This window comes from Equus quagga, chromosome 17 (assembly GCF_021613505.1).
Source record: "Equus quagga isolate Etosha38 chromosome 17, UCLA_HA_Equagga_1.0, whole genome shotgun sequence".
Lineage (NCBI taxonomy): Eukaryota > Metazoa > Chordata > Mammalia > Perissodactyla > Equidae > Equus > Equus quagga.
This window is the reverse complement of record NC_060283.1, coordinates 19,145,074-19,161,976: the sequence shown is the minus strand read 5'-3', so window position 1 is coordinate 19,161,976 and position 16,903 is coordinate 19,145,074. Positions and strand designations below refer to the sequence as shown.

Genomic DNA, 16,903 nt, shown 5'->3' with positions numbered 1-16,903 from the left:
TGAGAATGACTTTGTACAACCTAAGCACACAGTTTCTGCACTTTTGTAGCCAGGTGTCCTCTCAGTGGCCAGAAATACCAGTTTCTGAGGGGCTGGTGTTGTAGGAGATAATACGAAGAAGACAGAAGGAGAGCTCAGGTGTCCCAAGTGTGCATTTAATCTCAGGGTAAATGTTTTCTGAGGTTCAGTCACCTTTGTCTTCTGGAGAAATAGATTCTTAATCCATTTGTCTACTTTATTCCCTCAGCCCCTGTTCTAGTTCCCAACTTTTGGTGATGTCAGCATGAGGGAGAGTGGCTTAGCTTGAAGCAGCAACAACTCAGATTCCTTTAAGATGCTTACCACATGGGGTTCAGCTGGAGCACCTTAGCTGGAAAGAACGACCAACCAGAGTACTGTCATTGGTGGCTTATACCCTGGAATCAAGTATTATTTTGAACTATTTCCACAAGGACCAAATGGAACTGAAGGGGATTCCTAGACATTTTATAGTATAACTGGTAAGCAAATAGGATATTTCTTAAAGAAAATCAGTGTAATTTATAGATGTCAGGATTTCCAAGTATTTCTGTTTAACATATTATCTAAGAAAAATATTTAAAAGAAATTAAAACAGTAATGCATATTTATTGTATAAAATAAAACAAACAAAAAGAAAAAATCACATGTAAACAATCAACCAGAGGTAACCACTGATAAATTTTGGTGTCTAATGTTTTACAATTTTATAATATTTACAGGTGTGTGCGTGTGTGTGTGTGTGTGTATATATATATATATATATATATATACATATATGTTGATTGATTGATTTTCTTTTACAAACATTGAAGTCCTCCTATACATGCGGTTTTATAATCTGCTTTTTTCCATTTACCAGTTTGTTATGAATATTCTTCACTGTCAATATAAATATTTCTGCAGGATAATTTTAGTGCTTGCCTGGCATTCCATTGTCTAAATCAGAGGTCAACAGATAATATTGACCCCTGGGCCAAATCTGGCCCACTGCCTATTTTTATAAATAAAGTTTTATTAGAACACAACCAGGTTTACTTGTTTATATACTGTCTATTGCTTCTTTTGTGCTAGAAATGAGTAGTTGGAACAAAGAATATATAGCCTACACAGTCTAAAATATTTATTCTGTGGCCCTATAGAAAAAGTTTGCTGACCCCTGGCTTAGATCAGTGGTTTCAAAGGGTGATCCAGGGAGCTCTGTGAGTCCCCAAGGTTCTTTCAAGGAGCCTGTGTGGTATTATTATGATAATAACACTAAAATGTTATTTGGCTTTTTCACTCTCTTTCTCTCATCATGGGTGTACAGTAGAGTTTTCCAGATGCTGAAGAACAAGGGATGATATCATCAGTCTGACGGCTAATGGTACATATGCGTGTGTATTCTTTATTCTTTCTTTCAGGTTCAAACATTTTATTGTTGCTAATATATTTCAGTATTTTATTTTTTATTTTACTTAGGTCATAATAGTTTATAACATTGTGAAATTTCAGTTGTACATTATTATTTGTCAGTCGCCATATAAATGTGCCCCTTTACCCGTTATGCCCACTCGTCAACCCCCTTCTCCTCTGGTAACCACTAATTTGTTCTCTTAGTCTATGTGTTAGTTTATCTTACACATATGAGTGAAAACATACAGTGTTTGTTTTTCTCTGTCTGGTTTATTTTGCTTAACATAATACCCTCAAGGTCCATCCATGTTGTTGTGAATGGGACGATTTTCTCTTTTTTACGGCTGAGTATTATTCCATTATATTCCTTGTGTATTCTTATGTTTTAACAATTTCCTCATTTCACATTTCTCCTTCCATAAATATAAGCTACATTAAAAAATCGATGAGAACCTTAAGTATTTTTAAGGAGGTAAAGGGGTCCTGGGACCCAGAAGTTTAAGAATCTCTGGACTGGATGTATTGTAAATTATTTAACTGTTCCCCTATTGTTGGACAGGTAGATTATTTACAATATTTCAAAAACAACATTGTGATGCAATAGTTTTGTTACTTCTATAAGGCTAATTGATATTGATAAAAGTATTTCATGAAAATAATTTGGTGTTCATTATGTTTATAAAATTTGAAATACATTTTTTGACAAAACTTGGAAAGCATACAGTATTCCTTGATCTTTAATTGCAAGATTGAAATCCTTTATAAGGAGAGGAAGAATAAAAAAATGAGACTGATTCCTTAAGCTGCATTGAAGTCAGTTGGTTTTTTGAGATCCCCGTTGTGTAGGTTTCTTCAACCCTGCTGGTTGAGTTAAGCATTGATAGTTACTTGAAAAGATCTGCTTGCAGAAAAAGGGAACCACTAAAATGCATCTGTCAGATAAAATGTAGTAATTCCTTTTCAAGTCTGAATTTTAGATTAGACTGTTAAAGCAGGGTCTTAATATTAAAATATATTACTTCTTTCTTTTGGAGACTATTGATAACGATAAGAGGATCCCCTCTGTGGCGATACTCTTGATATTGTGTGTATTGCCATTGCCTCCAACTAAATGTAATAATAATATAATCTATTGGAGATCTATAATGTGCTGGTCTCTCATCTTATATTTTAAAATTTTTAACACAACTTCATGAGGTAGGTATTGTTAGCATCTCCAGTTTCCAGAGTTGGAGATGGGAGTTCTGCAAGTTTAAGTAACTGGCCCAGTTAGTAAAATGGCCTCTGTCTGACTTTGAAGACTGAGGTCCTAACCACAATGTGGACTGACACTTTGCTATGGCACAGCTGCAAAGTAATTTAGGACTATTCTTGATGAGAAAATATCTTTTGTACTACAGCCTATAGTTTGGTCCCTTTGAATGGAAGTTAAGAAGAGTTGTAATAAGGCACTAGACTCCTAGGGAATACCATTAAATTACTGAACAACATTCATTATTATTGGGGAAGTCAGTGTAACAACATTAAGGGCAAATTTGAAAAAGGGAAACAAATACCATATTACCAAGAAATTCCACTCCTGCACATAAATATTTCCAAAAGAATTGAAAGGAGGGACTCATACAGTTATCTGTACATCACTGTTGATAGCAGCATTATTCACAATAGAAAACAGGTGGAAGCAACCAATTGTCCAGCAATAGATGGATGGAGAGACAAAATGTACTATATTACATACAATGGAACCAATTCAACCATAAAAAGGAATGGAATTCTGATATATGGTACAACATGGATGGGCCTTGAAAAGACCATTCTGAGTGAAATAAGACAGACACAGGAGGAAAAACATTGTATGCTTCCACTTATATGAGGAACCTAAGATAAGCAAATTCATGGAGACAGGAGGTAGAACAGAGGTTTCCAGGGGTTAGGGGAGGGAGGAATGGGGAGTTGTTGTTTAATGGGAACAGAGTTTATGTTGGGGGTGATGAAATGGTTTGGGTACAGATAACGGTGATGGTTACATGACATTGTGAATGTACTTAATGCCATGGAGTTGTACACTTACAAATGGTTAAAATGATAAATATTATTATGTATATTTTGCCACATAAGAGGCAAGGGAAACAAAATAACTTCACTCTTCTAACCCAAATAACTTCCTTTTCTGTGTCCACAGTCATATGTTTTGTTTACACCATTGTAACTATTATGAAAATAATTTTATTTTGTATTTGAACTTTTTTTCTCAGTGCATACTATAGCCTCCCCCGTAGTTAGTATGGTCTTCCTATTTTTAGTGGCTGCAGAATATTTCATCATGGAGCCAGATCACAGTTTACACAGCCCTTCTCTTCTTTTGTAGTATTTAAGTTATTTGTAGTTTATTTATGTTTACAGAAAGTGGCTGCCTTTCCTGGCTTTTTGTCTGTGGAATCCTTTTGACATCAGGAATCTGGGTGTAGGGAAAGAAGACTCTAGAAGCTACCTCCCTTTTAGGAGATTTCATTTTAAAAGAAAAAATTGATTCTGGAATAGATAGTACATGCATGTAGTATAAAATTAAAAACAAATGCAAAAGGTTTTGTGGTGAAAATGTTTCCTTCTTTTGTCCCCCAATGACCCACTTCTTCTCACTGGAAGTGACCTTGGTTACTGGGTCAAGAGACAAAAGTTTTGAAAACAAGGGCAGTAGAGAGACCCTGCATATTGTTATTTCTCAGCCTCGATTGTGCATTTGTATTGCAACTGCTTCAGTGTGTCAGGTGAGACGGTCAGATAACAGTCCCCAGGGCACTCATGTGGGTGATTTCTCTTCTGACTCCCAATTCTGGGATCGAAGGGTGTGTGTCTTTTTTCCCTTCCCCCCTCCAATGCTCCCACTTAGTAAATGTCAACTCCCCATTTCAGTTCTTCTCTCCAGTATGCCTGACCATGTTATAGGAAGATGTTTTCTTTTGAGAAAAGAACATTGATTAAAAACATTTTATTGAGATATAATATACTTACTGTAAAGCACATACATCCTAAATGCATAGTTTGATGAATTTCGACAAACTCTACTTGTCTGGTCACCAACACTAGAACAAGAACTGAACATGATTCCCAGTCCAGAAGACCCCAGAAGGGGGTGTTTTTATGACAAAAGCAAAAGACCAGAGAACTGATACAATGAACTGGAAAGTTCATCTGTGTTACAGAAGAGCCAAAAGTCTTGAAAGAACTGAGCGTGTCTGTTTCTCACCTATGTTTTGGGGTTTGCCCTTTGTGAACTCCTTTGAGAGTTTGATGGTGAAAGAGCAAGTTCTTTTGACAGACAGATTGAAATAAAGCTGGATGTTATGACGGTCATGAACAGTCTTCCTTTTCTCCTCATTTCTTCTGACCAGCCCCCAGTGCAGTATTTGATATCTGCGTGATCTGCGTCACCATGACCGAAATGGTGTTGGAGTGGCAGAATACGGACAGTACTTCTGAGTACACCTACCATCTATTCATACCATCTGAGCATGGCTCTAATAAGACAAACAGTTTGCACAGAGCAGTCACTCTCTGGGGCCTGATCCCAGGCACCTTATAAAACATCACTATCTCTCCAGAAGTGAACCATGTTCGTGGGATCTACAGCTTCACCAAACAGTATACACGTAAGTGTCTTAGGATGCCCACCTAAGGGAGTAGTCTCCCTGACTTTCACTTGGAGGGTGAGAACTAAGCATTGGTTAGATGATGCGGTCAGAGCCCATGGTGTTTCTGGGCTCCAGGTAGAATGTGAAACTGCTTAAGCTGAAAACATCAGCCTCAGCAAACGTCCTGCTGTTTTCATGGGGCACTGGTGCTGAGCCATGTGCACTTGGAATTGTCTTGAGAAGCAGGAAGTGATTCCATAAGTCATGGAGAACCTAACCTTGCATTCATTCCTTGGGAATCTAGACCAGAGGAGGTCACCTTGTCATGTTGGCATTGGAAGATACTGCTCAAATGAGGAGCTCTGCATGCAAGAGGGGAGGGGGTGTTTTGCTCATATGTGATCTAAATATGTGGTAGGGATGGTAGTTTATAGTTTCTTTTTAGTATATTTTTCCCTTTCATTAATCAGATTTGAAAAACAAACAGGAAACTATATCTTGAAAATATATTTCAGGTAAACTCAAAATATGAAAATAAGCCTGAAACACTTGAATTCTTTTGAGATTTAATCTGTATAGTTATTTTCTGAATGTCTTCTTGGGAATATTTCCATCTTTTGAGCCAACAAATATTAGCTTTATTCATTCATTTCCCAAAAGACTCAGGCTCTTTTTAGATGCAATAAATAAAATAGTTCTGGGATTCGAGCTAATCCATGCTTTATTTTATTTTGTTTTATTTTAAATCAAGGGCCCAGCACTGTGTCTAACATTGAAATAAGTACCAACACCATAGCAGTAACATTAAATTGACAGAACTTTGAGGAAGCCTCTCCCAGGTACACCTACCGCCTTCTTATTGGGAAGGATGGAAATTCCAGCTGCGCAACAGTCACAGTCATTGGTGTCACTTATGTAACTGTCACTGGATTAATACCTGGCTCATCATACACAGTAGAGATCTTCACACAAGTGGGGAATGTCACCGAGTCACTGGTACCTGGCTGGCAGTCATTGTGTATAGGTAAGTAGCCCCAGGTGCTTCTTGGACTCCTTCCTGTGTGGTGCTTACCTTGCAGGCTGGTCCTCCACAATCCTTAGTATATCAGGTTTTGTGTGGTGTGCAAAAACGGACACTGAGCTCTCTGAGACCTCCTGTTAGCTTATTAGTGCTCTCTTGTTGCCCTCATTATTTATTCATTCAACAAATATTTATTGAGCACCTCTTGAATACCAGGCACTTGCAAATGACACAGACAAGTCCCTGCCTTCCGGGGACTTTTATTCTGGTGGGGAAGACAGAATAAACAAGGTGAATAAATTATCAGGTGATGATTATTGCTAGAGAGAGGCCAAGAAAGACAAGGAAGGGAGAATGAGATGTTTACCTATGGTGTCCAGGGAAGGCCTCAAAGAAAAGGTGACTTTTGAGCCAAGACTTGAAGGAAGTAAAAAAGCCAGCCATGTGGATGTCAGGGTGAAGAGCGTTACAGGCAGAGGTGCAGCCGGTGCAAAGGCCCTGAGGCTGGAGAGTGCCTGCTTTGTTGAGGGCAGAGCAGGAGGCCAGGATGGCAGGAGTGGATCCATGGGAACAAGAGAGCGAGGAGTAGGTGGTGAGACCCAGGAGGTAATGAGTTAGGGCATGGATGACTTCCAGGCTTGTAGTTCATAGTTTGGCTTTTACACTGAAGAAGGTGGAAAGGATATTGTTAAAATGGATGCTCAGCCTTTTCACCTTTCTTGATCCTTATTTCTCAAAGCGAAAAGTGTGATAAAGAGAAGAGCCCTGGGTTTAACTGAGGACGTTCAGAAAGGAACCCAGGGAATGTCTGTAGAGTTGTGAGGACTTCTGCTTGCAGTTCTGACGGTGGCGCCTTTGTCACTGTGATGCCCCTGTATCACCTTATTCTCTATCCTCTTTTCAGCTGCATCTTCCCTTCCTTAGACCAAGCTATTCGAGTGTGTTCAGACTGATTTAGAGGGGGGTGTAGTCTCATTGGATCAGCCTCCCTGGTCATGTAGGAACCTTGATGACCCTCTGACCTTTCACGTGGAGTGGCTAAAGAAATCCCTGAAGCTTTGAGTCACCTCTGCTGCCTCAGGCTCCAGCCACCAGGTCTAGACTCTGATCTTTGGTATTTGGGTGGCTTCCATTGCTGATACTTTTCTTAGCCATAATCACGGCAGCCTGTAGCAGGAGAAAAACATGTGTGAGCATTTATGACTAGGGGAGGAGGGAACAGCAGCTGTGGGAGAAGGTATGAACTGGGGAGGCTACCTTTCCAGGCCTCCAGTAGAGAGTGTGGAGAGGCACTACGTGACTTATTAGTGCTTTTTCTGCTCTAAAATTTGGCAACATTAAAGTAATGACATTATTCTCCCCCAGGATATTAAAACAGATTTTTCCATTTATGTCCGTTTGATGTTGGCCCTCAATAAAACTCTATTGATCTTCAAGCAGAAACAAATAACACCCCATTTTAAAGATGAGGAAACTGATGCCATTTACCATTGATCATTCAGCATGTTGTGTGTATAGAAAATTCCCTGGACTGGGATTTAGAAAACCTGGGATCCAATTTTTGCTTTGTCACTTACCAGCCATGTCACATCTTTAGCAAATTACTTTACATCTCTAGGCCTCAGTTGATTCATCTGCAAAATGGGACAGTAGTAACTCTACCTGTTCCAGAAGGATTGTCAAGAGGGCCGCAAAATGAGATGACACAGGTGAAGAAGTTGCTACCACCCATGGTATGATATACCTACCTCTCCTGGAGCCCTGTTCTCTTCCAGCTCAGTGACTGACAACCACTGTTTCATTTAGTCCTCAAACAGGCCTGAGCTGAGGCTCAGAACAGTTGGGTGACTGATCCAAGTTCACCCAGTTCAGTAATACCCGATTCAGGGTCAGCCTCTGCCTCTTCTCCCATACCACGGGACTCCCCCCTCACAAATGGGCCAGAATTCTACTGCCCCACACGTGTCAGTGTTTGCAAAGACAGACGTCCCAGAGTCTCATGATGTGCTGTGCTTGCTTTGCAGATCCTGCACCAGTAGCCTCCTTCCACTGTGAGGTGGTCCCCAAAGAGCCGACCTTGGTTCTCAAGTGGGCCTGACCTTCCTGCACCAACGCAGGCTTCAGGCTGGAGATCAGCTGTGAGGCCTGGCAAAATCTGACATACCTGGAGAGCTGCTCGGAGAACAGCACTGAGTACAGGATGGAAGTCACATATTTGAATTTTTCTACCTTATACGTCAGCATCACTGCCTTGTCCTGTAATAAGACAGCACTCGCCACCCAAAACACCTGCCTCACTGGCATCACAGGTGGCCTTCGTGACAACAGGGTGGCCAGGTGGCATTTTCATCACCCCTAGAGAGGCTGACCCAGTGGGTCTGCAAGTGTGGCCTAGAAATCTGTTGTGTTCTTTTTTTTAAATTTCAGCTAAAATATTTTTGTTGGCATAGACTGTTAACCTGGTTCTTTAGAAATCTAGTCTACAAAAGCAGAATAAGAGGGAATGATTTTTTACATTACACAAGTTTGCTTTGCTTAACAGAATAATTCATTGTCACATTTTCTTTTAAGTAGTGAGTTCCCTTACTGCATTAAAAAGAAGCATTTTTATAGAAATATTCAAATATACACAAAAGTAGAGGACAGTATAAAGAAACCCACATGCCCATCACCACCCACTTGAACATTTGCCAGCACTTGACGAATTTTGTTACGTTTATGTCTTCTGCTCCCTTACTGGATTGCTTTGAGGCCAGTCCTAGTCATTCTGTAATTTTATGTGTAAATATTTCTGCATGTGTTGCTGCAAGATAGGGACTCCTTTTCTCTTTCTTTCAGACATTACCCCGTTACTATTATCATCACACTTAAAAACATAACAATCCTTTTTTTCACTATTATCAGATATTCAGTCAAGATTCCTATTTCCCTATTTACAACTCCCTAAGACAGAATCTGTATTTACAAGTCCCCCAGTGGTTTTGGGAAACAGGGGATCACTTATTGCACAGGGGGTCCCCATAGTTAATCTTCATGCACATATATATTTTTTCTGGTACTTTGAAAAAATTGCTTCTTACATCTTTGCCTCAGTTTTGTCTGTCTTTTGCTCCCCATGTCCTGCCAAAGTTACGTCTTAGATCAACCTGGTTGAGTTGGTTTTGCTTTGTGCTTTTTGACTCCTAGGTATGTTTCCTTTAGAGTATCAGAATGTTTCCAGACAATTCCTAAAGAATTAGTGGTTGTAATAGCGAGAAAAAAAGGCCTCTCACTTCAGAGACACTGACGTGGAAAGTGGTGGAGGGGTTCTGTGGACAGAGCCTCAGATTTAGGCTGACTAGAGTTTGATTCTAAGATCTGCCTTTTACCATCTGTGCGATCTCAGAAAAGTTGCTTAATCTCTCTAGGCCTTGTTTTCCTTAGTTGTAAAAGAGGAAATGATACCTCCCTTCTAGGAATGTTGTAAACATAAGATTAGGTAATGTGTGTGGAAGGCCACTGCAGAGCTGCCATATATGGCCGCTCAGGTGATGCACTGCACAATTCCAGGCGACACCATCATACGGACTACGATGTGGTTGAAGCTCTGTGGAGTGTGTAGGACACAGTTGCACAGGATGGCCCTGAGTCACACTCCTTTGGTTTCTGCAGCACTCTACAACATGATAGAGACAGTGACCCTTGTGGGTACTTTTTTGTAGTTCTCTGCTTTATGCTGTCATCTCCTCAGTGGGTGTAAGCCACTGAGGAACAGAAACCGTGTCTGATTTGGTGTCTCAGGGCTGCGCGCAGGGAGTGGTGAAGAGGACCAGCTCCTCAGAATTCGTCATTCCTGAAGCTGAACCATGGGTGGGAGGGATGGATAATGCCCACTTCTCATCTAGTCCAGTGATTCTCTCACTCCGTGATCTGTAGCTGCTTTTTCTCAGGTGGATTTTTATGTACTATTTTAACATGATTGTTTAATGTACAAATTTAACACTTTTTAATTTAACATAAAACTAGAGCTGAATTTTCTCTGAGAGAGGTAGGAAGCATTGGTGGGTAGGTAAATCTGAGAGAGTTGGAATGATGGTCTTTTAGTCAACATCCGTTGGCTGCTTACTGTGTGCTGGGTGGTGGGGGACGGTGGTAAGGGACACCATGCACTTGGCAGAGAGGCCCCTGGAGCATAGGGGCTGCTGGGAACTGTGTTAGGAAGTCTCTGGGGAGGCCATTGACAGACATGGGGACAGCGCCTCCAAGTGGCCACCGCTGTCAGTTACATGAGAGGTTGCCGAAGCAGGTTTAGAGCTGTGCCGTCCAATAGAAAATAATATAAGCCTCATGTATAATTTAAAATTTTCTAGAAGCCACATTAAGTAAACATGAAAATCACAGCTGAAATTAGTTTCAATCACATTTTATTTAACTTAGTATATTAAAAATGGTATTTCATGCAATCTGTATAAAGGAAGTTATTAATGAAATATTCTACATTCTTTTTTCACACTGTCTTTGACATCCAGTCTCTATCTCACACGTATAGCACATCTGAATTTGTACTAGTCATGCTTCAAGTGCTCCACAGCTGCGTGCGGCTGGTGGCTGCCATATTGGACAGCACAAGTTTGGAGAATTGTGCTGTGGTTCTTTTGGAGTTCAGTTTTCTCAGTCTCCCTGATCTTGAGTATAATAAGAAATCACCTCAACTGCATGTGGGAGACAAATTTAGGTAGAGAGAGAGTGTGTGGAGAGGGATCATCTTTAATTCAGTGTTTTCTTCTTTTTTGTGTTAATTCAGAGAGCGGATTCACAAGCCTAGCTTGGAAAGGTGAGGTACCTCATCATGAAGGTCACCCACGGAATGCTCCTGTGTGGGCTTTTCTGGTGTCTAGGAAGAGGGTTGGTTGGGTTTCTCCAGGTGCTGTTTTAAACCAACTGCAGCAAAAGTAAGGACTTTGGTGTGAAGGATGTGGAGCAGGAATGCAGCCAGGTCTCAGGAGGAAGTGTGTTCTGTCTATGTCGTCTCTGCCCCATCATTGTTCTCAGCTGACCGACCAATCTGGTGCCAAGTCGGGTGCTGGGCAGATGTCTGTGTACAGCTCCCAAGTCCCCACTTTAGAGTTCCACCCACAAAGTCTCTCTCTCACTTTCTTTCTTCTCCAGTTCTCAGGATAAGGATCCCGGCCCTCTGGTTTCACCTGTGTCGGGTGGAGCTGGAGCAAGATAGAAAAGGCAGGTTATCTTCAACCACTAAGGTTGCAGGGAACTTGTCCTCAGGGACGTGTCTGCCACACTGAAGGGGCCTTTGTGAGCTAGGCAGGCTCCCCTAGAGATCTACCCTCTCTGCACTCCAGCACTTCCTTTTCCTGCCCCTTGCTTCTGGACTTACTTTGCATGAGCCCAGCATACAGCTTCCTGATCAAGGTCAGATCCTGCAGAAGGCATTGCAGCAAATTCTTTCCTTAGTAATTTTGTCCCTTTGGTTTTAAATGTTGGGTGATCATGTTTTGTTTTGTTCTGTTTCAGACCCATTTCTCCAAATGGATCCCCTAATTTTACCAGCTCTTAGTTAATATCAGCCCTGGTATTGGTTCCCCTACAGTGAACCTGGCACGTATGGGATTAAGACTAAAAACCTGCAATCCTAGTTCCCTGGGTCTTTAGTAACACTCATGTGTAAATATTTGTTTCTTTAACCTCTGACCCCTTGAGCTTTACAACTAAATAGAAGTTACAAATTTCTAAAGTCCAGATGGCCTCAAACTGGGCTCCCACTAAAGTTGAAGCTAATCCCAGGACCTTGAAGTTCCTTTACAGCGAAACTAATATCCAGAGAATATCAAGAAACTGAAGCTTCCTATGCCCAACTCCTTGGCTTCCTGATTTCAGAATTTACTAGTATCATAACCTGTGGCAAAATTTCACAAGTGATGTTTAGATCTCTCTCTCTCTGTCTTTTTGTTTTGGTTCTGTTTCAAACCCAGTCATTTTGCTGTGAAGGTTTTCAGAAAATCCCAAGCTCAGACCTTTGCTGGATGAGGAAGGCATTATTGCTTAGTGCCCAAACTGACCAATACCAGCCTGTGGTCACTGAGAGCACACACTCCCAGTCTAATGAGCTGGGCTAAAATTGTGGCTCTACCACATAGGAAGTGTGGCCTGGAGACCTTTTAGCTTTCTGTGCCTTCATTTTGTCATCTGTAAAATGGGGATAGTAAACCTATGTGTTGAGATTATTATTGGGTTTAAATGAGCTGATGTCAGTAAAGCACTTAGAACCTTATATCAGTAAATCTTGGCATGGAGAGCATCCTTGAGAGGTGGTACCTATCATCGTCATCCAGTGTCAACATCATTATTTAGGTGCATGGGAGGCTTACGTCTTTGCTATCACTTTCTGATGACTTTCCTCCTGTGTGCCTTTCTTACCTGTTTACCTATCTGTCTGCAGATGTTTTGAGATATACGTATGAAGATTTCAAAAAGGGCACCTCAGACACCAATGTGACATACCTGATAACAATAGAAGGAAAGAGACATTCTCAGGGCTTGTCTGAAGTCTTGAAATATGAAGTCCATTTTGGAAACGAGTCAACCACACACAGCTATTACAACGGGAAGCTGGAACCCCTGGGCTCCTATCGGTAATGGCTCCTGGTTCTTGGTCTTTTGGGGTTGAGCCTTCTGCATGCAGAGCTTTACATGCCTGAGGCATTGGACACATCTCACCCACCTCTTTTTCCTCTTGTCATCCCACAGGGCTTGTGTGGCCAGCTTCACCAATGTTACCTTTAACCCTCCCAATGACAGCCTCATAGATAGGGCCAAGATCTACATGTCCTTCGGTCGCTCTTCAGATGCTGTTTTCCTGGCCCAGGACCCAGGTAGAGGAAGAACCACAGTGCTGTTAGCAGTTCCGTAGGTTTTTGCTTCCAGTGTCCACAGAAGGCCGGGTGTCTGCACTCTGGCCCCTGGGAAGGTTTGAGAGCCTCATCTCTCCTCTCAGAGGCTGAGATATCACTTGGCCATCAGGGCCCAGCTCAGCTTTTGCCTCTGAGGTCCCAACACCCCTGCCCCCCCAACTCTCCCTTCTCTGAGTGCCAGTTGTACTTCCAATCTGCAAAGACTATTTAGTCCTTTTTGTCTCAGTGTAGTCATTTGTGTGCCCACGTGCCAGACGTGCACTGTGACTTGTAAGGCATAGAACCTTTGAATATTGAGATCAGCAGAAGCCATAGAAATAGTCTTGTCCAACCCTCCTTTTAGAAATGGGGCTGTTAAGGCCCAGAGAGGCCCAGTGACTTGCCCAGGGTTACAAAGTGGCTTAGAGGCAGGCCTATCATTCTGGTCTCAGACTCCTTGTCAAGTACTCCTGTCTTTTGTTGCACAGAGGGAAGTGATTTATGAATTTCAAGGACCCAAAGGGATACACGCCTTATTTTCAGGCCACAGACAATTGGCCACCTGGTTTGTTACTTTGTCTGGTTTTCATACTCAGTAGTTATTGGCTACAGGAAAGAATTCCTGCCCTAGAAGCAAAGTTCAGGGAGTCCCCACACCCTTCCCCAATAAACAAGTGGATTTTATGTTCCCTGAGCACGGTGCTGTAGGTCCTGCTGCTTGTACATGGGTGTTAGTCTCAAAGAGTCAGAGGTGGCAGGGACCACGTAGAACATCAATTCTAGTTGTTTTCAAACAGTAGTTATTCCATCAAACATGGCTGAGTCCTGAGATGCTCCCTGGTCCCACCCCTACCTCAACTAAGTGTTTCTGCCTGGTTTTCTATTTTATTCATTGGGCTGCTACACGCAATTTCATTTGAAGAAAGAAATCAGCGGGTAAGAACAACCTGAAAAATCACTGATCTAGCCCAGTTCCCTAAATTTGCAGTTCAGGAAACAGACATGGAGAAGAGGAGTGACTTCCTCAGACCATCCAGTTAGTGGTAGACTGGGAACAAGGAACCCGCTCCCAAATGCCTGGACTGGTTTTAGGTTCAAAGTGATTTAACTGTCCTCTGCCACACACACACATACGCACACACACTCTCTCAGGTTGTTAGGTTGTGAACACCTCTTAAAGTGCCTCCCATTTGGACTTTTCCCAGGTGTCAGCTGTGGAGCAGTTTTTGCATGTATCTTTGGTGCCCTGGTTATTGTGGCTTTGGGAGGCTTCGTCTCCTGGAGAGAACAGGTGACTATTGCTTATGTTAATAAGAAGACCCTACTTTTCAAGGGAGCTTTATAATTATGGGAAAGTTCAGACATTCACGCAGCTGAAAGGAATAGTGTAATGAGGTCCCATGTTCCCATCATCTATGATCTTGACTCTCCAGCCAGTCTTATGTCATCCCAACCCCCAAGCTAGAGGTTTTAAAGTGGATCCGAACCCTGACATCAGGTCATGGGTAGACTCTGCAATGTAGGGTACTACTGTCAAACAGTGTATTCTAGTTCACAAATCAGTTTCTTATTGAGAAGAGGTTTTGTTTTAGAGTTGGGCAAGTTTGAACACATGCTCAGTCTCTGACTGGTTGTTAGGGAGCTTAGCCTATGGCATTCTATGCTACTGGGATAATAACAGTGCCTACTTGTGATGCTGCAGAGCATTAAATAAATAAGGTGTTTTGACAGTGTCTTGTACCTTATATGCTATTATTATTTTATATCTACAGCTACCCTTTTGGGTCCTTAAATAGTAAAAATAATTCTGTTTTGAGCGTGAACTGTGTACCTCGATTTGTGCTGCCCATGAATTCTCTCACTCATGAGTTTCTGTGAGGCAGGTCTTGTGAGCTCATTGCAAGGATGCAGACGCTGAGTGTAGGAAGTGTGGAAATGTCCTTGAACCTGATCTTTGCTCTTCATTGCATACCCTCTTGCCCAACCGTATGGCAGGTGAACTCTGTGTATCAGCTGGGATTCATTCTCAGTCATCAGGTCCTGCCTGCCAGGGAATTTTCATCCTGGCCCAGGGTTTCTAACATGGCTACACCTGGTTCTTCTGCTGTCACCTCCTCTACTGAGTTGACAGACAGTGCTCAGGTTCCAGGTCTTGCATTAGATTCTGATTTTTTTATTCATTTTGTTTTGGTGAGGGAGAAGTCAAAAAACTGCTTTACTGTTTACTTTCAAAATAGAAGTAATACTTGCTTATGGCCAAAAAAATGCAGAAAAGAAGAGCCAAGAAAACAGATAATCCAGGGACTGGCCCCATGGCCTGGTGGTTAAGTTCAGAGTTCTCTGATTTGGCACCCCAGGTTCGTGGTTCAAATCCCAGGCACAAACATACACACTTGTCAGTCATGCTGTGGTGGCAACCCACATTAAAAAAAAAAGAGGAAGATGGCCACAGATGTTAGCTCAGGGTGAATCTTCTTCACCAAAAAAAAAAAAAAAGATAAAAATGATAATCTATAATTGCAGGACCCCCATAAAAGTACTGTTAACATTGACATGATTACAGAACTCCCACAGAAATACACACACACACACACACACAAATGGAATTATACTATACATTATTTTCCAGCCTACTGTATTCAATTAAGACATTGTGGAGGCCTCGTTTCTTCTTTATTTTTTGTGGCTATAGAGTATTGAACTATATGACTGTTATTTAACCAATTTCCTGATGTTTTCAGTTGTTTTTTTTTTTCTCCCTCATACTTATCCTTGTAGCTAAATCTTTGGGCACATTAATGATTATTTCCTTAGGCTCAATCAAGGATTGGCAGTTGCTGTGTCAGTGGGTATGCATGCTTTCAATTTTGTACTGCCAAATTGCCTTCCAGAAAGTTTTTTTAAAAAATACCAATATCGAGTTTAGTCAGCAGTGCAGGAGGGCACCAGGTGCCCCACCGCCTTACCAACACTGGATTTATTTTCTGGTTTATTCCATTAACTTATCAGAAAGGCTTTCAGAAAAGCAGAGTATGAAATAATGAGTCTCAGTTTACATTAAGGTAATGCTGCTGATATATATTTACCCAGGGGACTTCCTAGAAGTTGCTTGAGTAAGATTCTCCCATACTTTTAGATGGTGTAAAAGAGAGTAACTTCACAGATTTGTTCTCAGAATTTGCTGCTTAGACCATTAAGGATTAGTGTCATGTATGAACTCATGCCCAGGGAAAAGCCATTTTGTAGACACATGAAAGGAGCAAATCACAGAATTAAACTTTTTTGTCTAATGTTCTTTTTTTTCTTTTGTCAGAAGAAAGATGCAAAGAACAGTGAAGTGTCCTTTTCTCAAATTAAGTAAGGCTCTTGAGTGATGAACTTTGTTTTAAGACATTTAATCCCCAAGCTCTTCGGTGACCGTCTAGGGGACTTTTGATGGAACCTGCTGTCATTTTTCCTGATTGACACATTTGGCCATCATTCTCCAAAAGTTCTTGCTGGCTTTGTTATTCTGCAAGGAATCTGTGTTCATTAGTCTCCTGAAGCTAACTTCCTGCCACGTTCTATGGAAAGTATGGTTCCACCAATAATTCTACCAATAAATATGTATTTTGTGATTGAAGAAAATGCTTTATTGAGATCTAGGAGAAGAGAAGAACTTGCTCAAAGTCACAAAGCTAATCAGTGACATGATAGGGTCTAGAAGTCAAACGTCCTGATTCAGATTTCAGTGTTTGGTAAATAACATTATACTGACTCCTCCCCCAACTATCCCCAATCATACTGTAGTTTTTGTTCTTTTGCGAAGAGATGTAGTTCTCAGAGTCATGGTTGAGCCAGTTTTTCTAATTGTGTATTTTTCTTTCCCTTTCTATGATGGAGACCTAAAAAGTGAGTAACCTCTTTAATTTTTTTACAACTTGTATTTTTCTATTTGGAGTATGAATTTT

At 41.3% G+C, this 16,903-nt stretch overlaps 1 pseudogene; it reads left to right on the top strand.

Annotated features, from left to right (window-relative positions):
• Positions 1-283: 283 nt before the first annotated feature.
• LOC124228555 (receptor-type tyrosine-protein phosphatase eta-like) overlaps positions 284-16,903 on the top strand; it is a 29,354-nt pseudogene continuing 12,734 nt past the window's right edge.